A 24731-nucleotide genomic window follows, 5' to 3' on the forward strand; every position below is an offset into this window, starting at 1 on the left:
CACGGGGAGGAGACCACAAGTATGGCCATTTTGGCTTTTATGAGCATTTGAGATTCTAGGCAACAAGACCTTGATCAACGACTACTGTAAATATTTATGTGGGATTCTTTGTTTCAGAGTATTAATATTTTTTAGAAATCTTGAATATTTTTTTAAATTACCAATGAATTTTAGATTGTCTAGTAGGTCATGGGGCTTCCCTGGTGGCTTAGATGGTAAATAATTCACCCTCACTGGGGGAGACCTGGGTTCAGTCCCTGGGTTGGGAAGATCCCCTGGAGGAGGGCAAGGCAACCCACTTGTATTCTTGCCTGGAGAATCCCCATGGGCAGAAAAGCCTGGAGGGCTATAGCCTACGGGGTCCCAAAGAGCTGGACGTGACTGAGCGTCATGAGATTATCTAGTTGAGGGCTACATACTCAACTGTCTGCCATATCCTCATTGTCAGTGAGGTGGGGTACAAAAGAATGGTGGGAGTGTGGGAAACTGAGGTGCATATTCCCAGCTGAAAGGAGACACATACTTCTTGGTTCCAGATGATGGCTGCTAGATCCCACCATGGTCCAAAAATTGCAAATTCTTCCTACTTTCTAGCACATGCCCAAAGTCTGAATTTTTATAAGGTTTCCTGATTTTACTTGTTTATTTTCTTAATTTTTGGCTGCACCTCACAGCATGTGAGGCCTTAGTTTCCCAACCAAGGATGGAGCCATGCCCACTGTTTTGGAAGGCAGAGTCTTAACTACTGGACCATCAAGGAAATCCCCAAATTTCCTGATTTTAAAATTCAGACTCAAATTTAAAATTCGAAAGCAAAACAACCCCTCCTTGACTCCTTCCCCTCCAATGACATCATTGCTTCTTAAAAATCAAGGCTGCAGACTGCCTGCAATAGGCAGACCTCTCCATTTCAAAACCCAGCGCAGGTGTGTGTGTCCAGTCTCTTAGTCATGTCTGACTCTTTAAGGACCCCAGGTTCCTCTGTCCAAGGGATTTCCCAGGCAAGAATATTGCAGTGGGTTGCCATTTCCTTCTTCAGGGGGTCTTCCTGACCAAGGAGTGGAACTAGCGTCTCCTGCGTCTAATGCACTGAAGGCAGATTCTTTACCCGCTGAGCCACCAGAGAAGGCCTCTAGGTAGGTAACCTGGGACAAATTGCCTTGCTTCTTTGTGTCTCAGTCATGGGAAAAAGCAGTAACTTTTCTAAGGCTGTGGAGAGGATGACATATGATTTCACGTGAAGAGTGCCTGGCTCAATGCCAAGGCCATACTAAAAACACTACACGTTAATATAATATCCAGCATATATAATAGCTTTCATTACCAGAGGACAAGGAGTGGGCAGAAAGGAAGAGGACTAAAGGGTTTCATGGTGGTGGTGGGTAATGGATAAATCTCAAGATGGAATTCCTAACAAGAGGTCTAATGAGATTTTCCATCAAAACCCTTTCCTTCCTCTGACTCCAATGCGAGTGTGTGTGCACGCTCAGTCGTGTCTGACTCTTTGCAACCTCATGGATTGCAGCCCGCCAGGCTCTTCTGTCCATAGGATTTTCCAGGCAAGAATACTGGACTGGGTTGCCATTTCCTCCCTCAGGAGATCTTCCTAAGCCAGGGAAGGAAGCCCAGACTCCTGTGTCTCCTGCATTGGCAGACGGATTCTTTACCACTGCGCCACGAGTTCACGCTCGAATCCTACTGTATCACCACACGTGTACACTTAAAAGGCACCTACTCTGGTCCACCTGGGTGACACTGATGGCGGAGCAAAATGAAAATTCCGGGCGAGCAAGGGAGGGGCAGAGTTTCAGAAGAGAAAGTCGCGCTCCATCGCTCCATCATTTCACACTCCCTCTAGGTCGAAAGCAGAGACCCGCTTGCAACCGGGAGCTCTCTCTGCGGACCACTGGAGGCCGCCGCCGCCGCCGCCGCCGCCGCCGCCGCGGGGGAGGAGGAGGGCGGAGGCAGAGGCGGAGGCGGCACCAGGGGCGCGAGCAGAGGCGGCCAGGACCATCGCAGGGGCAATTTATTATCTTGCCGCGGCGGTAGCAGGGATGGCTGCTGCAGGCTCGGTTTCGCCAGGCCTGCGCGTGGTGTTTTGAGGGTGCTATCTGCCCCGAGGCTGGGGAGCCACGGCGGCGAAGAGGAGGGGAGGAGCGCACCGAAACCCAACAAGTGAAAGCCGCAGAGCACCACCAGTCCGCAGAGCAGCGGAGGAGGGTCGCCGGAGCCAGGGAGCGGGCGCCTGCTCCCTGGGCGCGCTATCACCCGGCGGCACTGCCTTCTAGCAAAAGCCACCGCGGCCCGGGCTGCAGCGGCCAGACGGATGCCCAGGCCACACGGCAGGCGTGGAGAGAGCCGCTGCAGTCGCCGTGCCACGCGGGCTCCGGACTTCAGAGGCTGCTGGTGAGTAGGCGCGCGCGCCCGCGGGTGAGCGCGCACCGGCACAGATGCGTGTGCACGCCGGGCGCGTGTGCCACAGGCCTGGCGCGCACTCGCCCCTCTTCCGCTAGCGGCGTCCTGTCCCGGGCTTGCTCCGCGGGAGGAAAATGCGCTGTGCCAGCCGCTCACTTCCTTCCTGCCGGCCGTGCGATCGCCTGTCTCCGCCTGCGTTGCCTCTGTCCGCCCCCCGGCGGGCCCCCAGGGGTTAGTTTCACCTTGATGGGGAAAGCAGGAAGCTGTGACTCCTGGGGGGCAGGGCGGGACCCTGGCGGTGATCCATGTACCCGCGTGTGTTTCTGGTTTGGACTTGGGGTGCGGCCTCGGAGATGGTTCAGAGAGCCCACCGCACTGTCTTTGGGGGTGCGTGGTGTGGGGAAGGAAGGGGCGAGGTTGGAAAAACGGGCGTCCTGGAGGGACGTGTGGCAGGTCTTTGTATCTGATGCTTACTGTTATGCCCTTGATGAGCCACTCTTAAGGCTTTTTCCCTCTCACCTGAATAACGTATAAGCCTTAACTGAAAGCCTTAATGAAATGCACAAAGTGGCACGTCACTAAAACATTATTTTCCAGAACTTTCTGAAAGAACCCCACACCGCTGATAGTCAAGAGCCTAAGGTGTTGTAATTACAGACATTTAGAAATAAAGAAACAAGAAGTAATTCAGGAAGCAGAACCTGATGGGGAGGACTGAAGGAAATCTTAAGTGCTTGAGTGGCATAGGGGTGGCTTTATGGAAATCAGTGTTTCGTAGCAAGTAAAACAGACATCTGAGTGAGCTCCGGAGAGCACCCTGCGTTCCAAACATCCTGCTAGCCACTGAGAATAAAATGAAGTCCTGGGGTTTAAGGCGTTTCCGAGTTTATAATGGATAATCGTCAGGATGCTGATTTATGATTTCATGATTCAAGGCCCTGTCAAGGTCAGTATGGCAGATTCGTTTCAGCAGCTCAATACACCTGAATGGTTGATTTTCTGTTTCGAGTTTAGGGGAGTCATTTTTTATGGTGGTTTTATATAGAGATGAAGCCACTGTTTTCTGTGTTTTTCCAAACCTTGTTTTAGTTGGCAGTCTTTGTGGGATGGATGCTAACTTTAACTTCAAAGATGTACTCTGTGACTCTGTTATAGTGGGCATTATATAGCTTCTCTGTGAAGATCTATGTTTCCATTTAATACTGAGTCAGTGCCTTTGAGAATTAGGTTCCTCTTTACCATTTACTCCGTTACATCTTTTTCATTCAGAAACTTGAGATGTTATCGGAATCCCCCTGGAAAATGAACTGGCTGCTTGTTTTCTGTTCAGGCGTATATACAGCAACTTGCTTGCCTCTTGGGAATCTGCTCTCAAATATACTACTTTAACTGTAATTTATGTATCAGCTGGTTCTTGGGAATTTTAGGAAGAAACTTGTTTTCTTACACTCTTTTGTCAAGGAAGCACCATTTAAATCAGCAAGTAGAGAATCCTACTACTTTATCCACTGTGGTCTTCAGGGCCAGTTTCTTGCCTACTTTCACCCTGTTTCGTAAGCCTCATTCCCAGTGAGAGGCTTGGAGGGAGAAATGGGAGCATCGTGGTCCCCAGGATGGAGGGGACCTCAGTAAAGAGACTTGTTCCTGGAGAGGATACTCTTTCTGGGATTGGCTTCAGAGAAGGACTGATAAAAATAGTTAAAGAATTGTTAGCAATAGTTATCTCTCTCTCTCTTTTTTAAGCACAAAGGACTTAACACAGTTTGATCACATTCCTCCCTCAAGGATTCTTCTCAAACCTACTTCCAGCTACAATCCAGGGAATGAGGTTGCCTTTTACAGAGAAGGAAAGCCTGGTGATTTTTGCTCAAAATCTGAGGGGTAGAAGAAATAGTAGATACTGCCCAGAAACTACCAGGTGCCTCCCTGGAGGACACATTTACCCATTAGACACACTTTTAAACCACTGGGCTTGTGATTCTGTCTAATCCTAGCATTTTTTTTCCTCGGCCCTGTGAAAAATTTTGAAGTAACTTCAGTTGAAACTATGAAAAGTGACTCACGGTCATTCTGGAAAATATGATCATCAGTTCCCTGTCTTTGGAGGCTAATATTTAAGCTGTACACTAACTATTCATTTAAATGAATACCAATTCTAGAATCTTCCCATGCTTACTATATAACCTCTTTTAATGTTGATTGTTTCTAGCCGTCACTTTATAGGAATCATTAACCATTTCATCAAAATGGAGCCAGTTGATACAGTCAGCTAAGACCAGCTGAAGGAACAATAGCAATCCTTCTAAAACAAATGAAAAACCACTGTAGTGGTACCTACTGACTTGCTTATTTCAGCTGTCTGAACATGTGAGTTGTGCAACTGGATGTGTTGAGTGTACATTCAGAAATCCTGAGTTGACATCAGAACGTTCAACTCAGGAATGATCTGGATGTAGCTACATCTGGATATGCCCTTTGTCAGAAATTAGTTGGATTTCTAAGCAAATCAGATGAACTTCTAGTACCATCCTTCATCTTCTCATGCTGAGTGGAAAAGTCACTTACACATTTGACAAATAGCCAAGTCTTTGAAGTTCATGTTTGATTTTCTTTCTGAGTTTTATATTAAATCTATACTATGTTTGTCCATTGATGTGGTTGGAAAAAAGACATTAATTCAGACCACTGGTTACTTAGCAACTTGTATTTATTAAAGGCAGCTCTGTGAGATAAGAACCAGTAATTCATATTTTTGCTTAGCTCTAGTTAGCCTTTCAAGACCCTCTTGGAAATGAATGCATTGTGTGATCTTGAATATGAAGGGTGTTATGCTTCCACCTCCCTCCTTTTTTTTAATAGTTCTCATTTTCCATCCTCAGTCATTGGAGGTTTACCCTGCGATTCATGATCTAATTTCAGAGTGAAAGATCAGAAAGCTGACTGAAATTTACCTAGATATTAACATTATAGTGCATATAGTAAAGCAGATTTTTCTCTGGTATTCTTCCCTTTTGAGACTTCAGTCAAGCTGTTTAAGATGAGATACTTAAATATTTAAGTTTTTTTCTCTTGGGCTGTGCCCAAAATAAATAAAACTTTTAAACTGCTTATCATGGTTTTGAAGTAGCACAAACACTGCTATTCTCTGCATAATGAAGCATGGCCTTTCTTATCAAGTATTTATTTGGTAAGTAGGCACCAGAGCACTTGAACAAGAGTTAAAGTCATGTTCCTTTCATGTCTTATTAAGGTCCTTGAAAGCAAGGGAGTGGAAATTTGATTTTGGCAACATAGCCAATTCAAGATAGGTTTCTTGAAAGGAGCAGGCGTGAACAAATCTTTATGGAAGGGCACTTTGGCAATTGGGTGGTGAGTGGACTGGCAAAAGGAGAGTACAGGTGTAATCTGGTGTCAGATGATGACAGCCTAACGTAGGATCCCAGTGACACTGGGATGAAGAAGGGAAAGCTTTAGACAACCAGACATCAGGATTCTTTGTTTTATGTGGAAGAGAGGTGTCAACCTGGGGTACATACAGTGTGGTCACACGCCTATTCCACATCCACAGAATACCTCCCCACTTGATGAAAATATTCTTTCCTCCCAAGCCCTGATGTAACCTCAGAATCTTGCAAACATTTGACAAATGCTTATTAATAAGCATTAGTTATGAAACATGTGCCATGTGCTGGGCACTGTACTCAGCCTTTACATGTGTTGTCTCAAAGATGATGTACTGGTTAGGAACATGAACTCTTTTTGCCATTTACGAGTTATGTGTCTTTGAGTGAGTTCCTAAGTTTTCTGAGCTTCAGTTTATTCGTCTTTCAATTGGGGTGTTAGTTTTTCTCTCGAAGGTTTGGGGGAGGCGTAAATGAATAAATAGATATAAATGGAAAGTTCTAAGAAGTGTCTGACACGAGGTTAATTGCTCCATGTGTTTGTTATTATTATTATTAATTCATAAAACAATCTCATGCAATAGGTACAATTTTGCAGATTAAAAAACTGAAGCACAAAGAAGCTAGGTAAATTGCTCAGGGTCATTGCTCAGAGAGTGACAGAGCTGAGCATCAAACTTGAGGCAGTGACTCAGTGTCTGCTTTCCTGACTTAGGTGGGGACACTGATTGGAGTGAGAAAAGTAGGGGCTCGTCTTCATGAGAGTCGGTGCTCCAGTCATTTCCACTGTAGAGTTTATCATCCCCTGTATAGAATTAGTACTCAGATTCTTGTACAAAATTTTTGCTATTTTTCCTTGATGTTTAATGGTTTTGTAAATGGTATTTTTCATTAAATTCCTTATTAGGAAGGGTTCCAATTTGTTTTTGCCTAAAAGTTGACCTATGTAATTCTGTTCATTTGTAACATCCCTTCTTATACCTAGTGAACCTTTGCTGGAGGCAGGAAGATGTGTGTGTGTGTGTGTGTGTGTGTGTGTGTGAGTTGTTCAGTCGTGTCCGACTCTTTGAGACCCCAGGGACTGTAGCCCACCAGGCTCCTCTGTCCATGGGATTCTCCAGGTGAGAAGCCTGGAGCGAGTTGCCATTTCCTACTCCAGGGGATCTTGCTGACCCAGGGATCAAACCCAGGTCTCCTGCATTGAAGGCAGATTCTTTACCATCGGAGCCACCAGGGAAGCCCGTGTAATATGTACTATGTATCTTTTATACAATGTGTGTGTGTGCTGAGTGGCTTTAGTTGTGTCCAACTCATTGCAACCCTATGGACCCAGGGATCAAACCTGTGTCTCCTACATTGCAGGCAGATTCTTAACCCACTGAGCTACCTGGGAAGCTACAATGTATGTAGTATATACATAATATAATGTGTACATTATGTAAATGTGTGCATTATAAAATATATATATTATATGTAATATATATGCTGTATAATACATTATATTAGGGAGATATTTATATATAATCACTGCATAAGGAGAGATATTACAGATGAGTATGTATATATTATATTATTGGAAATGTATCAGTAGTTTGAAAAATTGCTATGCCATCCACGTTTATCCACTTTTTTAGAGTCTCATATATCTCCCACTCATAAGCCATGGTGAAGTTATGATGCCATTTCACGACCATTTTTATTCAGAATATTTTAGAGTATTAATATTTTCATTTAAATATTTTAACTTTAATATTAAAGTTAAAATTAAATTTTAGTTTAGTTTAATTTAAATTTAATATTAAAGTTAAATATCAGCTGTTCTTTGACTTGTTGAAATAATTACATCACATCTAATTATAAAAGGCCAGACCTTTTTTATTATTGGACCTGCCACTAACATTATATTATACTTCAGCTATACCTCAATTAAAAAAAAATAGATACCAGATTTTAATTAGAGGTGGTAAGACTGCTGTGGTAACAAAGAATAAAAAATTCTGAATTCCTCCAGAACTTCTTTAGGAAGGAGTATGTCATCACTGATTCCAGTATTTTAACGTTACGTTGGTGGTGGTGGTCAGTCACTCAGTTGTCTCTTTTTGCAACCCCGTGGATTGCAGCATGCCAGGCTTCCCTGTGCTCTACTATTTCCCAGAGTTTGCTCAAGTTCATGTCCACTGAGTTGGTGATGCTATCTAACCATCTCATCCTCTGCAACTCTCTTCGCCTTTTGCCTTCAATTTTTCACAGCACCAAGGTTTTTTCCAGTGAGTTGGCTCTTCACATCAGGTGGCCAGAGTATTGGAGCTTCAGCTTTAGCAACAGTCCTTCCAGTGAATATTCAGGTTTATTTCCCTTGGGATTGACTGGTTTGATCTCCTTGCAGTCCAAGGGATTCTCAACAGTCTTTTTCAGCACCACTATTCGAAAGCATCGATTCTTCGGCGTTCAGCCTTTTTTATGGTACAGCTATCACATTTGTACATGAACACTGGAAAAACCATAACTTTGACTATATATGGACCTTTGTTGGCAAAGTAATGTCTTTGCTTTTTAATATGCTGTCTAGGTTTGTCGTAACTTTCCTTCTAAGAAGCAAGTGTCTTTTAATTTCATGGCAGCAGTACCATCCACAGTGATTTTGGAGCCCAAGAAAAGAAAATCTGTCACTGCTTCCACTTTTCCCCCTTCTATTTGCTGTGAAGTGATGGGAAAAGATGCCGTGACACTAGTTTTTTTTAATGTTGAGTTTTAAGTCAACTGTTCCACTCACCTTTTTCAAGGTGAGGCTGTTTAGTTTCTCTTCACTTTTTGGCTCTTCAGTTCCTCTTCACTTTCTGCCATTAGAATGGTATCATCTGCATCTCTGAGGTCATTGATATTTCTCCCTGCAATCTTGATTCTAGCTTATGGCTCATCCATCCCAACATTTCACATGATGTACTCTGCATAGAAGTTAAATAAGCAGGCTGACAATATACAGCCTCATACTCCTTTCCCAATTTTGAACCAGTCAGTTGTTCTATGTAAGGTTCTAACTGTTGCTTCTTGACCTGCATGCAGGTTTCTCAGGAGACAGATCATGTAGTCTGGTGTTCCCATCTCTTTAAGAATTTTCCACAGTTGGCTGTGATTCACACAGTCCAAGGCTTTCTCATAGTCAGTGAAGCAGAAGTAGATTTTTTTCTGGAATCCCCTTGCCTTTTTTATAGTTCAATGAATGTTGGCAGTTTAGTCCTTATAATTATTTGTTCTCATAAATAACTTTCAGAAATTTGTAACTCATTGTTTTTTTCTAAGGAGACAAAAACTATTCTGGGTCTTGTGTAAAAAGTTCATGGATACTCTTTAGTTGAGGAATATTTTTTAAATCTGATTTTAAAAAATATAGCCTGTGTTGTTTGATTTTACCCTTTTGTGTAAGTAATTATTTAACTGAAGTCCAGTTTATTTAAAAGAACTGTTTTAAAAATTTGTGAGTTTAAACTTAATTAAGGATGAAAGAATTTGAGTTTTGATGAATTTGGTGTTTTGCTCTTACACGTTTGCTATACTTAGGTTTCAGCAGTACTGCAGTAACTGAACCAAAGATTCAACCCAGGCTCATATAAGAGATAACTGTTCAGAGACCCATCACAAATTATTCACTTTCATTGCTTCACTTGATTTGACTCTGGTTTATCTGGAAACAGGTGGCCAGTGATGAGTCATATTTAACCCTTCTAGGCCCCAGTTAACACTGCCTGCCTGTTTTGTCTTCGCATGTACTTAGAGGTACACTCTAAGGTACCTCTTAGGGTGGGTCTCTGGGGGAGTATTACGTTTCAGGCTTGAATGGCTAGGCCAATAATCAACTGTGCACCTTTTCATTAAAAGCAGAAAGAAAACTGTAATCACTAATGGCCATCTTGGTTAACTTCTGCTCATCTAAGGACCCTGTAATTGTATTTAACCAGTTGCTGGAGCCTTGTCTTTTAACTCTGGGAGCATGAATTTCAGCCACTGGGAAGAAATATGGGGAGGCCTTCATGCCTGTGGGTTCACACTTCAGTCTTCTGATGGGTTGACTCCACGTTTTTTTTTTTCCAATCTGTTTTGTCCTTGAAAGGTTGGCTTTAAGTTGTTCCACAAGGTAAGTTTTCTTTAACGGGAAGAACAATTGGAAGTGGTGAACGGAATGAGGTTAGAAAAGAGAAACCTAGAATAAATCCTTCATACATTCCTGTTTTTGTAAAAATGGGGCAGAGAAACTGCTTATTGAATCATTATACCTCTTTAAGGGGGAAAAAAATGAAAATCATTTGGAAGCAGTAGCGGGTGTGGAACTTTTTTGTCCAAATATTGAAAAGTTCAAGAAATTCAAATATGGCTTTGAAAGAAATGTAAATGACATTCTTAGGAGATCAAGGTTCTTTTTCTTTCGTCAGAATGTTAGTGAAAGTGTTAGTCACTCAGTTGTGTCCAACTCTTTGTGACCCCATGGACTGTAGGCCACCAGGCTCCTCTGTCCATGGAATTCTCCAGGCAAGAATACTGGAGTGGGCAGCCATTTCTTTCTCCAGGGGATCTTCCCAACCCAGGGATTGAACCCGAGTCTCCTGCATTGCTGGCAGATTCTCTACCATCTGAGCCATGAGGGAAGCCCTTTCTTTTTGTCAAGTGTAATATTATTGAGAGACTTAGAGGTCACTAAGGCCGTGCATCTCAAACTAGTCTCGAAAAACCAGAATGACTTCCATGCCACCCCTATAAGTTTTTTTTTTTCATTGTATTTACTTTTCTTTTTTTTTTTTTTTTTACTTTATTTTAATTTACAATACTGTATTGGTTTTGCCATACATTGACATGAATCCACCACGGGTGTACATGCGTTCCCAAACATGAACCCCCCTCCCACCTCCCTCCCCATAACATCTCTCTGGGTCATCACCCTGCACCAGCCCCAAGCATGCTGTATCCTGCGTCGGACATAGACTGGCGATTCGATTCTTACATGATAGTATACATGTTACAATGCCATAAGTTTTAAAAAAATATTTGTTTTATTTTTTGGCCATGTAGTATGTGGGATCTTAGTTTCCCAACTAGGAACTGAACCTGTGCCCCTACATTGGAAGTGGAGGGTCATAACCCATGGAGCACCAGAGAAGTCCTCCCATAGGTTATTTATTATTCAGTAAGTCAAGACAGGGCCTGGGAGACTTCTTTTAACAACCTTTTCAGAGAATTCTGATGCAGGTGGTCCATAAAGCATACTTAGAGGAAAACCTATTTAGAAGCTAAATTTAATTTCATATTCAGATTTGTGCTTAAGTTTTATGCATTTATTCCTCTGACTTTCATATACATTTTTATGGAATAACGTGTCAGTGCTACCTTGGGGTTTTTATAATGTCACCCAATACTGTGTTTTATTTCCTTGTTATTACCTATTTTTAAATAGATGAAATCAGAAAACCGCAGAGTTGGTGGGAAGTTTTAGAAAGGATGTTGAACCTTCTGAATGGCGGATGTTGGGGTAGGGCAGAGAGGGTTTGCTCAAAACGAGAAGTAGAGGAAGCTGTATATTACGAAGCAGTGGAAACAAGTCAGTAGTGCACAGCACTGAGGGCTGGCAAGAGTGTTTGGACCTCTTCTGGTAGGCAGTAGGTTGCCAGTTGCTTTTTTGAGCAGGGGACTAACCTGATGCAAACAAGCCTTACTCTTATGCAAGGGACACCTGATACCTGGTCCAGAAGAGAGGATTCATGAAAGGCAGCAGGCAGCAGGTGAGCACTTAGGCCTTGATTTTAGCAGGACTGACTGAAAGGTTCATGAAGCAGAGTTCTCCCAAGCTGTTTTCCGTAAGGTCTATAGCTAGTGAATTGCTGTCTCCAGCAGCCGCAGTGGCGGTGGCAGTGTTAAAGAGTCCGCCTGCCAATGGAGGAGACGCGGGTTCGATCCCTGGGTCGGGAAGATCCCCTGGAGAAGGAAATGGCAACCCACTCTAGCATTCTTGCCTGGAAAATTCCATGGACAGAGGAACCTGGTGGGCTACAGTCCATGGGGTTCACAAAGGACTCAAAGGTGACTTTACTAAACAGCAGCAGGCAGCTGCATGTTATGGTGTAACATCAAGGTCACCCAGCCCAGCCATAAGGACATATAGTCTCTCTCAGCTTTGAGAGTCCTTGAGTAACTGTATATTTCAACTAGTATTACTGCCATAACATGGTTGGGCATGAGCCTCACATTAGACCAGGGAAATAAACTCAGGGAATAATTGATCAGAATAATTGATCAGAATCCATACATCTAGAAACTGGCAGGGCTGGACTAAAAATCTGGAGCTACCTACTTAGGATTTATAGGCTTTTCTAAAAAAAGTATTATTTGTCTGATTATAAAGTGATACGTATCTGTAACAAATTATATTGAAAGTGAAAGTGTTAGTCTCACCTGTGTCCGAGTCTTTTCGACCCCCTGTCCTTTAGCCCACCAGGCTCCTCTGTCCATGGAATTCTCCAGGCAAGAATACTCGAGCGGGTCACCATTCCCTTCTCTAAGGTATCTTCTCAACCCAGGGACCGAACCAAGGTCTCCCACATTGCAGACAGATTCTTTACCGTCTGAATCACCAGCTGAAAACAATCCAGTGTATGTTATTCAACTTTTTTCTTGCAAATACCAACATACATTAAATACATATGTATTAGGAATACAAGATGGGAGTTGTGTTATTTTACGACTTGCTTTTTTTTTCACTTAGTGCTGTAATTGGGACAACTTCCTGGTTCAGAGCATACAGATGTAAGTCTTTTCTAATGGCTTCATTTTCTATAGGAATTTTTTTTTTCAAATAACCTCTTGCATATTTCCATTTCCTCCTACATATTTCAGTTTCCAGAACTGTACTATTTTTAAGCTATTCTGCATTGATTTAGAGCAAATGTGTGTTTGAGTGTGTGTGTGTATGTGTGTGTGTGTTATTAGTGTTTTATTGGGTAGGACAGTCTATGGGAAAAACTTGGAATTGCTGGGTCAACAGAAACATGTACTATTTTTTAAACAGCCAATTTTTCTTCCAGTCTTCAATATTAAGTATGATGGATCATGTAAAGTTTATCAAAGAAATGAAAATACAGTTTCAAATTCATAGTTTCGTAATTACTAGTGAAATTAACATTCTTTCACATGTTGCGTAGCCATTCATAGTTCTCTCATGACTTGTTCATCTGCCTATTTTTATTCAACTTTTTATCTCTTCCTTACTGTTACCCAGATATGCCTTATAGTTTAGATATAGCCGGCATTATATATATCGCATGTGACGCAAAATTTTCTTCCCTTTGTTGTCCTTTCTTGAAGGGATTGTTAAGGTACTAGCTGAACATTTTACAGATATGTAATGTTACGTAATGTCAGACTTACAGAAAACTGCAAAAATAGTACACAGAATTTCTGGGTATCCTTTACCCATTTTCCCCAAATGTTAGCACCTCATTAATCATGGTAGTTATCAAAATCGGATGCTAACGTTGTTACAGTGCTATATTGCCTAGTCTACAGGTCTTGCTTACGTTCCACCAGTGTCCTTCTGGCCCAGAGCCCCATCCAGGGTCACACGTGGCATTCCTAGTCCACAGGTCTTGCTCGCGGTCCACCAGTGTCCTTCTGGTCCAGAGCCCAGGGTCACACGTGGAATTTTGCTGTCCTGTCTCCTTAGTCCCTTTTGGTCAGAAATGTTCGCTCAGTCTTTGTCTGTCTTTCATCGTCTTGACACGTTTTCGGAACACTGGCCAGTTGTTTTGTAGAAAATCCCTCAGTATAGGCTTTGTCTTATATTTCTTCATGACTGTGTGACTCAGAGTGTGGCTGTCTGGAAGTAGTCAAAAATATCTGCCTGAGGAAGAGATGCTTAAACTAACCCTGGAAGGATACAGAGGAAGTAGACGTGTGAAATGAGGGTTCAGAGAACGCTGGTGGTTTGGCAGCTGGATGAGACCCAGCTCTGTGGGACCTATTAAAGATAGGTGATATTGACAGTGATGGGAAGTGTTACAGGGATTTAAGGGAAGAAATGACAATATTTGAATGGCATGCCGGTTGTATGTAGAATTAAACAAAGAGGCAGTGATGGAAACAAATAGACCAATTAGAAGGCTATTCTAGTGATGCAGACATAATAAGGAGTGACACAGATTAGGCTCCTCTGAGGAAAGATGGTGAGAAAATGCAGATTTATCTTGAGGGTGACTCAGGAGATAGAGTGATAGGGTGGGTGTGGATTGAGGGAGGAAGGAGATGTATGGCAACTGTTTCCAGGTTTTCCCAGGTTTGTGTAACTGATTGGATGTTGATGGCATTCACTGAAATACAGGAGAAATGTCTTCGGAAGTCAGATGCATCACCATCTCTGCTTCCCTTACACGCAACATTCACAGTATCTTTGCCTGCTAGTGCTCCTGAATCCCAGTCTGTCCACTTCACTCCCAGGTTCTATGTGTTTTCCCCTTAGAATCTCTCCCAATAGCTATTTACCCGTCTACATTCTTTTAACCACTCTCAGTCCAGTCCTGGGGTACCTCAAACACAGTTGCATCCTTGCCTCCTTTCTGAATTGCCAGTATCTTTTTTGCTATGTAAGTTTACCCATCATTCACAGACTCTGTTTTTTTCAGCTTCATTGAGGTATTATTAACAGTGTTAGGTGCTCAGTCATGTCCAACTCTTTGCATCCACATGGACCAGAGCCTGTCAGGGACCTCTGTCCATGGAATTCTCCAGGCAAGAATACTGGAGGGGGTAGCCATTCCCTTCTCCAAGCAATCCTCCCAACCCAGGGATGGAACCCAGGTCTCCTGCATTGCAGGCAGATTCTTCACCACGTGAGCCACCAGAGATTACTTCATTTGAATAAATAATGTACTATGTGTCTAGTTTGGGCAGATCACCTTATTGAGCAGAGTTGAGAATTAAACAAGAAGCTAAGCAAAATTGAAGAGATTCAGGGTCAGGGTGCCTCATGATGAAAAGAAACTGTGTCCTTGTCAGACTCCTTACATAAAAATAAGTTCCACACAGATCAAAGGTATTCATTCAAAAATAACTAACCATAAAATTACTCGGAGAAAAAGATTGGTAGACATATTTAAAATTTTTATCATTAGTGAGTTTGAAGACCCTCTAAAGAATGATGTATAACCCAGGTATCATAAAGGAAAAATAGATCTATTAGTTTAAAATTTTGTATAAAAAGTAAACAACCTTCAACAAAAATTCCAACTAAACTAATAAATATAGAATAATGATATAGAAGGACAGAAATATAAAATCCACCATTTTCAAACTCTGCAGAAATAAGTGCTTCAGGAATGAATCATCTTTGAATGCTAAAATGAATACGCAAAAGTATATTTGCATTTCTCAAAGTAACTCACTATAAGATACTTTGTAATTATAAGAGGAAAATTAGTGTCTCTACAGGGAAGAAACCTGGCAGATGTAACTTAGGTGATCAAAGTTGACATCGAGTAACAAGGCAAATCATTGTCTTCCTGAAGTACTGAGAAGAACACGTCACCACTTCTGAGGTATTTTTGCCCCCAGAATGCATAACTATCTGTTGTATTTTGTATTTGTAGCACTTACCACAGTTTTAAGGATTTATTTGTGCAGATGGTTAATATCTTAGCATCTCTGCTCAACTTCCTGCCTCTGGCAGAAAATAAGTTTCATAAGATCAGTAGTGTCTGTATATTTGCTCACTAGCTCCTAGCAGGAAGTAGGAGCTTCATAAATAATGTTGAATAAGTCAATGAATGAGTGAATTTACTTAGAGGTAATACTTGTGGGAAAGAGGTAGTTAGCCTTGGAACTGTTGAGTTCTCACTCAATCCCAGTTGGATGCCATGGTGAAAGTGGCTGGAGTGAAGACACAGTGCTCAGACTAAGCCTTAACTGAAGCCTTGAAAGAAACATGGAATAAAAGAACATTAAGAGAAAAGACTTAACATAAAGTGTGTTAAAAGAAAAAGGTGGCTTGAAACTCAACATTCAGAAAACTAAGATCATGGCATCCGGTCCCATCACTTCATGGCAAATAGATGGGGAAACAATGGAAACAGTGACAGACTTTATTTTCTTGGGCTCCAAAATCACTGTGGATGGTGACGGCAGCCATGAAATTAAAAGACACTTGCTCCTTGAAAGAAAAGTAATGACACACCTAGACAGCATATTAAAAAGCAGAGATATTACTTTGCCTACAAAAGTCCATATAGTCAAAGCTGTGGTTTTTCCAGTAGTCATGTACGGATGTGAGAGCTGGACAGTAAAAAAAAAAAAAGAGTGCTAAAGAATTGATGCTTTGGAACTGTGGTGCTGGCAAAGACTCTTGAGAGTCCCTTGGCCTGCAAGGAGATTAAACCAATCAGTCCTAAAGGAAATCAGTCCTGAGTATTCGTTGGAAGGACTGATGCTGAAGCTGAGGCTCCAATACTTTGGCCACCTGATGCGAAGAGCTAACTCATTAGAAAAAACGCTGATGCTGGAACAGATTGAAGCCAAGAGGAGAAGGGAGCGATAGAGGATGAGCTGGTGGGATGGCATCACCAACTCAATGGACATGAGTTTGAGCAAGCTCCAGATATGGTGAAGAACAGGGAAACCTGGCCTGCTGCAGTCTATGAGGTTGCAAAGAGTCAGACACGACTGAGTGGCTGAACAACAAAGGTGAGGGAAGTGGGAGGAGAATGGAACTACCTCTACTTCATTTAAAATGAGGCAGGGGTTTGTTGTAAAGGCAATGGCGACCCACTCCAGTGTTCTTGCCTGGAAAATCCCATGGGTGGAGGAGCCTCATAGGCTGCAGGCCATGGGGTCGCTAAGAGTCGGACACAACTGAGCAACTTCACTTTCACTCTTCACTTTCATCCATTGGAGAAGGACATGGCAACCCACTCCAGTGTTCTTGCCTGGAGAATCCCAGGGACGGAGGAGCCTGGTGGGCTGCCGTCTATGGGGTCGCACAGAGTCAGACACGACTGAAGCGACTTAGCAGCAGCAGCAGCAGCAGGTACTGTTCAGCTGATCAAGGCTAGGCGTTTAGAGGTTATTGGTAACTGTCTTAGAGAACTTTTTCCTAATGCACTGAGTCTCAGGTTTCAATGAACATAAAGATCTTCTGGGGCGCTTGATAAAAATAGAGATCTGTGGGGCACCCTTCCCAGAAATTCTGACTCGGTGAGGCATAGGAATCTGTTTCTTGTTAACAACCACCCTCCTCCTCTACTGAGTAATTATGCTGCAGGTGGCCCAGGAACCACACTCAGAGGAAACTACATCAGAGTGGAGGGATGTCAGCTGCAGGGAAGGAAAATAGGAAGTGAGTGGGGTGTGCAAAGAGAAGCAGGGGACTGGACTGTCACTTGCTAATGATTTGGGCAATACATTGGGGCTTCCCTGATGGTTCAGCCAGGAAAGTGTCCACTTGCAATGCAGGAGACATAGGAGATGATTCCCTGGAAGAGGAAATGGCAACTCACTCCAGTGTTCTTGCCTGAAACGTCCCATGGACAGAGGACCTTGATGGGCTATAGTTCGTAGGGTCACAAAGGGTCGGACACAACTGAGCGACCAAGCACACAATTGGCAGTATAGGGAATTTTTTAAGCATTTAAAAGTAACCTTACAGGGAACGTTTTGGAAGGACACAGCCTGTTTTGATTTTATCCACTACATTGAAGAGATTGTCTACTTCAAAACCAGAAGTGTGACTGCAGCTGTCTATTGAAATATGTTGAACAGTTAGAATATTTCCTGTGGTTGAGAAACCCTGGAGAAGCAGTGGATGGGACAGCTATTCTAGGACAGCTTTTGCTTTTGAAAATAGTGCTGGATTAAATTCATTTTGTTCGTGTACTGCCCTTAGGAAGTATATGAAAATTAATTGATTAATAATGCCCAAGGACTGACCTCATCTCTGGGCTTCAGGCATCTGGCAGGCAAAGAAAATGATATTTAGAAATTTTATTTGACTCATTATGCTTCGTTGAATTAGATAACTTCTGGATGGTATTTTCTTAATAGCAAATTACAATAAAAGGGAAGTATGTTCAAGTGGATATTAGAGTTTGGTGGTTTATGGGCGGTTTATCTTTAGAATGCATAATTTCTAGGAAATTTTAGTATTTTAACAGCAAGATAACACAGTTGAGCTCTTGTGAATTTATAGTGATAAATTAGCTGCATTTCTTCCCAGCACTTCAAATTCATTTTCCAAATGTTTTATGAAGTTTTTATTGTTTTATGAAAATATTAATTGAATCATCTCATTTAAAAATACAGCAGAATCGTAGATTAGTACATTTATGAGCATATGAAATGCCTTTTGAATATCACAATTTATTTTATTTTTGTATTGAAGTAGAGTTGATTTACAATATCATCTTAGTTTCAGATGTACAGAAAACCAATTCAGTTATGCATATGTATTTTTTTCTAATTCTCATCCATTATAAGTTATATGACATTGACTATAGTTCCCTGTGTTATACAGCGCATACTTGTTACCTATTTTATATATAGTATTGTAGATCTGTTAATTCCCTGCTCCTAATTTATCCCTACCTCCATTTCCCCTTTGGGAAGCTTGTTTTCTATTTCTGAGTCTGTTCTGTTTTGTAAATAAGTTCATTTGTATTACTTTTTAGATTCTGCGTATAACTGATATCATATAATACCATCCATGTTCCTACAAAGGCAATTATTTCATTCTTTCTTATGGCCGAGTAATTTGAATACCACAACTGCAAATTTATGTTAAAAACCAGCAAATATTTTAAATTGAACTGTCTTGGTTAGATAACTGTGCATTGAATTTCTTTTTTTAATGTTTATTTTTATTTATTAACTTATTTTTTAGCTGTGCTGGGTCTTCATTGCTTTGAAGGCTTTTCTCTGGTTGCTGCCAGTGGGGTCGGTGTGCAGGCTTCTCTTGTTGCGGAGCACAGGCTCTAGGGTGTGCAGACTTCAGCAGTTGCAGCACGTGGGCTCAGTACTTGCAGAGCTGGGCTCCAGCGCACAGGCAATAGTTTGTGGCACACAGGCGCAGTTTCCCCACGGCACACAGGATCTTCCCAGACCAGGGATCAAACCCGCGTCTCCTACATTGGCAGGCCAGTTCTTTACCACTGAGCCACCGAGGAAGCCCTGCATTGAATTTCTTAACTACATATTCCAGGCGTTCAGTCCACAGACATCGAATCATCCTGCCTAAGAAACAAGTGGAGGGAATGGATGCCCTTTTACTTTTCGGCAGCAGAAAGACTATGAATCAGATGCTAGTAATGCCAGACTGAAGTCTCATTTCTGCTCTTATCCGAAGCCCAAGAATTTGACCTTCCCATGATTTCATCATTGACTATTAAATATGAATTGCCAGTATCACTGTGTGACTAATAGCATGAACTCTGGGATCTTACACACCTAGCTTTAAGTCTTTGCTCCACCGCTTAGTTAACTTGCTTACCTATTCTAGGCTCTAGTTTCCTGTAAAATGGAGACGATGATCGTTATCAGTTGATGAGTGCTTCCTGCCAAGCCTCTTGCCACCGTTGGTTTCGTCTAGACTCAACTGCCTCCTGTTTGATAAGGCTGTTGTGAGGACTGAGCTCACGGGGGTTAGTACATTATTTCAGTTAACCAGGGAAGGAAAGCTTTTGGTTAGTTGTGTGTGTGTGTTAGTTGCTCAGTCGTGTCTGACTCTTTGCGACCCCATGGATTGCAGTCTGCCAGACTCCCCACCATCCATAAGATTTCCTAGGCAAGAATACTGAAGTGGGTTGCCATTTCCTTCTCCAGCAGATCTTCCCCACCCAGGGATTAAACCTAGGTCTCCTGCGTTGTAGATAGATTCTTTACAGTCTGAGCCACCAGAGAAGCCCTATCTATTATTATTATGATAGCTTTTGCTGAAGTAAAGGTGATATACATAGTCTTACCTCACCTTCGCAGAACTCAGCTTGCTCTTGTCTAGAAGGAAGTGGAGGCAGGGGGGGAAGGTAAGAAAAATGACTTTTGAGCAACCAAATTATAAGTCATGTAGCAGTCATTGTAATCAGCATATAGTTTACTCACAGGAGACTATACAGGAGATCCCTTCAGACCTGTGTCCAGTTCAGCTTTGATTTTACAAATAAGCTCAAATTAGAGTGATTGAGCTAGACTAAAAGGAGAGAAAGACTGAAGTCAGAGCAGTTTGGTGAAGTTATTTTTCCAAGTGATTTTCTGGATGAAAGCAAGTTAGAAATAGAGGGAAACATTGCTGTTAGCAGGTACATTGAAATGAGGCTGAGTCATCAAGAAAGAGTATATAATGTACTGTGTGTGTGTGTTAAGTTGCTCAGTCATGTCCAGCGCTTTGCAATCCTATGGACTATAGCCTGCCAGGCTCCTCTGTCCATGGAATTTTTCAGGCAAGAATACTGGAACTGGTTGCCATTTCCAACTCCAGGAGATCTTCCCAACCCAGGGATCTCTTGGGTCTCCTGCATTGGCAGATGAATTCTTTACCACTCTTTATATTTTAATCAAAGAAAAATATAATATTGTCTTAGAAATATTTACTTCGACAGGTAAATCTCACAAAATTCTTCTCCTTCTTTGTCTTATTGATATTCAGAATCACCACTTTCACCACTGGATTCACATCGGTAAATACCAGGATTTCCCTGTATTGCCAGAGTAGCCCTGTATCAATTAGGCAGCAGATTATGGAATCCTAAGAGTGCCTTAGACAATGGTACTTGTGTCTTACACAATAACAGTTCAGAGAAGAATGGTTTCAAGATAACTTTAGCAGCTCAGCAGTATCTGCAAGGAGCCAGGCTTCCTCCACCCTCCACCGCTGCCATCCTCCGCACACCAGCTGCCTCTTAGGCTTGACCCATCTGGGTTGCAAGAAGGCTGGTGCATTTCAAGTTTTACATGAAGACACATGTCCAGCTGATGAAAAGGCACATATTCTGCAGTCTAGTTGTATAGGAGATGAAAGTCTCTCAGAGTCCTCCCAACAAATTGCTTCCTTTTTGTCCCTTTGTCCAAGATTTGGTCAACTGTCAGCTAGTCGAGTCCTGAGTGCCAAGGAGGCTGGAAAAGTGAGTATCTCTAGTGAGATTGGGCCCTGCTGGCAGGAAGAATGGTGAGGGGTGGAAGAGTGGGCAGCTGTTGGATAGACAACTGACAGTGTCTGGCAAAAAGCTAAGTGCAACAAAGCAGGTAGTTAGACATTAGTCATTTCTGATATCTACAATAGAAGTCTGTATCACTTTACTTTCCTAACCGTTCGATGTGAAAAGGGGCTGATTTTTTTTTTTATCTTCCTACTGTGTGCCAGGAACTATAATAGAATTTTGTTTGTGTGTTTCTTTAAATAAATTTCCATTCCAGTTCTTCTGGAAAACTGTTATTTCTCTCCATTTAATAGATGAAGATAAAGTGCACAAAAAAGTTAAATAAGACACCATTGCACTGCTGTCTCACAAGTGGTAGAAGCTGGAATCTCCTACAGGTATATGGCCCCAAAGCCTGAACTGTTGGGTTAAGACTATGCAGCGACTTCACCCTGGTGTCAGAACGAACATTGTAGTGCACTATGAGAAATAATTCTCTTATGGCCCAAAGTGCGACTTGATTGCACTCAGAGTGGCCTAGATTTACCTCAGGGTAATTTAAAACATATGTTGGGTGTGGTGATTTATTTAACTGAAGCAACTGCATTCCTGCCGATTGATCTAATCTAAGCCACACTGCCAAGGTGTGTTTACCTTTGGATATCCTTCTGAGGATGGGTTCCCCTGGTGGCTCAGATGGTAAAGAGTCTGCCTGAAATGCAGGAGACCTGGGTTTGATCTCTGGGTTGGGGGACAGCTATCCACTCCAGTATTCTTGTCTGGAGAATTCCTTGGACAGAGGAGCCTGGCAGGCTACAGTCCATGGGGTTGCAAAGCGTCAGACACGGCTGAGTGACTAACACAACATCCTCCTGGAGATAGGAGACAAACACCTGATCCCCAATGAGTACTCGCATGTAGTACTTAACAAGCATATAAAAAAATCAATAAAAGCTAGTTCTCATATTTGGATCAAATTTCACATTTATCTTACCAATATTTTAATACAAATAAGATATCCTCTGGGTCACAGCAGATTTCTGATTTATAAATATTACATAGAAATAATCTTTCAAGTATAAAAAAATAATCTTGGGTTTTAATGTCTGAATCCTTCCAAATAGCAAGAATGGGCTTAGGTCATTTTTTTTTTTTTTCTTTTCCTGAAGCAGGTCCCAATCTGTAAATGTGTGACTCAGGAGCTCCATCTTTCTGCATCTGTCATTAAAGGCATGGGAGCGACCCTTTGCTTCCTTTTATCTAAATCAGATTGGGTCGCTGCAGCCCACGGCCTGCGTTATGATCATTTCCTTTATCTCCAGCTGTGAGCTGCACCCTTTTCTTCCTGGAAAACATGAACTATAACCCAGTGGGGAGAAGAAAGGCTGCTGGAGTGACCAATCAGAAATGAGGCCCTGGTACATGCGTGAGGTGTTCTGGCCTCTCGCCTGCCAGCAGCCTACACCTGCTTATCCAGTTCTGTGCAGCGGTCAGTCTGAAGGGAGTGCCAGGGAGCCAATGACGTGTTTGCGCCAAGGTCTCACTGGCTGTCTTGTGTGCCCCCTCTCTAAGGAGACTGTTCACTGCCTGGTTGGTCTGTATTCTATACTTTGTATTCTGGAAAATCTGGTTCTGTGTGTGCAAGGAAGTTAGGATTCTGAGCTTACACACACACACACACACACACACACACACACACACACACACACACAGTAAGAAAAAGAAGGAAAATTAAGGGAATTAAAAATTAAGGCTCAAAAGGTCACAAAAGAAACACTGTGTTAACCAGTCGGACATTTTCCTCTTTTTCTTGACGTTACTTGCTCCTGGCTATAAAGTGCAAGATTATAGAGCTGCTTCATTTCCTTGGGGGCAGTTGAGACACACAGACATCCAGGTGGGACCCTGAACCCAGAAGGATCCTGGTGTTGGGTGTAATACCTTGAGGGCATAGAGAGAGTAAACGTCAAAGCTGTATCAGTTTGGAGAGGGTTGTGCCCCCTCCCAGGCCACTCTTGGCTGAGATTTGATTTTTGCCCCACCTCCTCTGGGCAGAGTCAGGAGTTGCTCAGATGGTTCCTGCAGCTACCTGTTAGCTGTTCCACGGGTACTGGGGTTGGTCTCCGTGTGCTCACTGTAAATATATGGTCCCGAAACCCCTTCTGTGCCTGATTCCCCCACAGTGTTGTATGTGAGGATGAACAGAGAGAGGACTCTTTACTCTTTAAAAGGTCCATTCAAAGAGGAGATATGGTTGTGTCTTTGGAACCTACAGTCCAGAGATAAAGGCAAGAAAAGAGGAGCTCTAAAACAAAAAAGAACTTTCTGGAGGTATCTTACAGGCTAAATGTATCGCAAGGCTGTAGTTTAGATGTTATCAAGCTTCAGGAATATGGGCTCTTCTGGGAGCAGAGAGTAGGGAGCAGGTTGAGATTAAATCAGGCATTCCTGATGAATGTTTCTGGTTCAGTTGTAGACCACTCTGAGGGTTTCCCTGGTAGCTCAGCTGGTAAAGAGTCCACCTGCAATATAGGAGACTCTAGTTTGATTCCTGGGTCAGGAAGATCCCCTGGAGAAGGGATAGGCTGCCCATGCCAGTATTCTTGGGCTTCCCTGGTGGCTCAGATGGTAAAGAATCTGCCTGCAATGTGGGAGACCTGGTTCGATCCCTGGGTTAGGAAGGGTATAGAGGAGGGAATGGCAACCCACTCCAGTATTCTTGCCTGGAGAATCCCCATGGACAGAGGAGCCTGGTGGCTACAGTCCATGGGGTCACAAAGAGTCAGACACAACTGGGCAACTAAGTAGAGCACAGCACAGACCACTCTGAGCTGATGGAGTGGTGAGGAGCCCGGCTGTGAATGAGAAGTGAGCCTGGGAGGGTCCAATGAGGATGACTAGCAAGTGGATAATGAAGTTGGGCCTCACACCCAAGCTGCAGCCAAAGGCTGTCTTTGCACTATGTGCTCCTGCAGGCTCCACTTAAAAAAAAAAAAAAATTTATTTAGCCTGTGCTGAGTCTTAGTTACAGAACCATCCTAGTTTCCCACTCAGGGATCTAACCCAGGCCCCCTGCTTTGGGAGTGCAGATTCTTAGCCACTGGACCGCCAGGAAGTCCCAGAGCCTCCACTTTGAAAGGGGACTTTATTTGTGTATGATGTCGAATCCTTTCCCTGTGCCTTGGGCATCCTCTGGGGTGTCCTGTTTCTGTATATTTCTGATCCTCCAAACTGCACGGTTTATCTTATCTCTAGCACTCGAAGTCACCTTCAGTCTGTCCTCCCGTGATAAGTGCTGACGTGTGAGGATCTGGAGAAGACAGCGTTTCTAGCATCGTGCCAGCTCTCCTGTCGTTGATGTTACGTGGATTACTTCCTTCATTTAAGGACCATTTGCTTATTATTATGGCACCTAATTTGTCTTTCCTTCCGCTGGAAATGGAGGAAATACTAGACATCAAATTGGCTTGATCCACTGCAGTCAGCAAGGCGCCATCACCTCTCCCCCCTTCCCTTGCTGCCCATAGTCCATTTTCAATAGCACACCCCACGGTCACTTTTTAAATTACACTGCCATAGATGTCCCTCATTTGCCCATAGCCCTAAATAGTTCCCCATTTAACTCTGAGTAAAAGTGAAAGTCTGTTTGGTGACTTTGTGGTGACCTCTTACTTTTCTTGCCTCGCATGTTTCATGTCCCACCACTCTCCTCTCCGTTCACCCTGCTCCTCTTGCTTTTTCTCAAACACACAAAAAGACGCAT

General features: G+C 42.7%; 1 protein-coding gene across 11 annotated transcripts in view; it reads left to right on the plus strand.

The window, feature by feature from the left end:
- The first annotated feature begins 1966 nt into the window (after positions 1–1966).
- STAMBPL1 (STAM binding protein like 1) overlaps positions 1967–24731 on the plus strand; it is a 51121-nt gene continuing 28356 nt past the window's right edge. For 2 of the 11 annotated variants that reach the window (XM_042239096.1, XM_042239092.1), the window contains exons 1-2: positions 2490–2646; positions 15271–15388. The gene's annotated coding sequence lies outside the window, so the exon portion shown is untranslated. Of the gene's footprint in view, positions 2407–2489; positions 3362–11378; positions 11585–15270; positions 15389–21287; positions 21367–24731 lie in introns of those variants that run through there. The other 9 variants (XM_042239095.2, XM_027960215.3, XM_004020018.5 and 6 more) reach the window with 7 other exon arrangements.

This window comes from Ovis aries, chromosome 22 (assembly GCF_016772045.2).
Source record: "Ovis aries strain OAR_USU_Benz2616 breed Rambouillet chromosome 22, ARS-UI_Ramb_v3.0, whole genome shotgun sequence".
Taxonomy (NCBI): domain Eukaryota; kingdom Metazoa; phylum Chordata; class Mammalia; order Artiodactyla; family Bovidae; genus Ovis; species Ovis aries.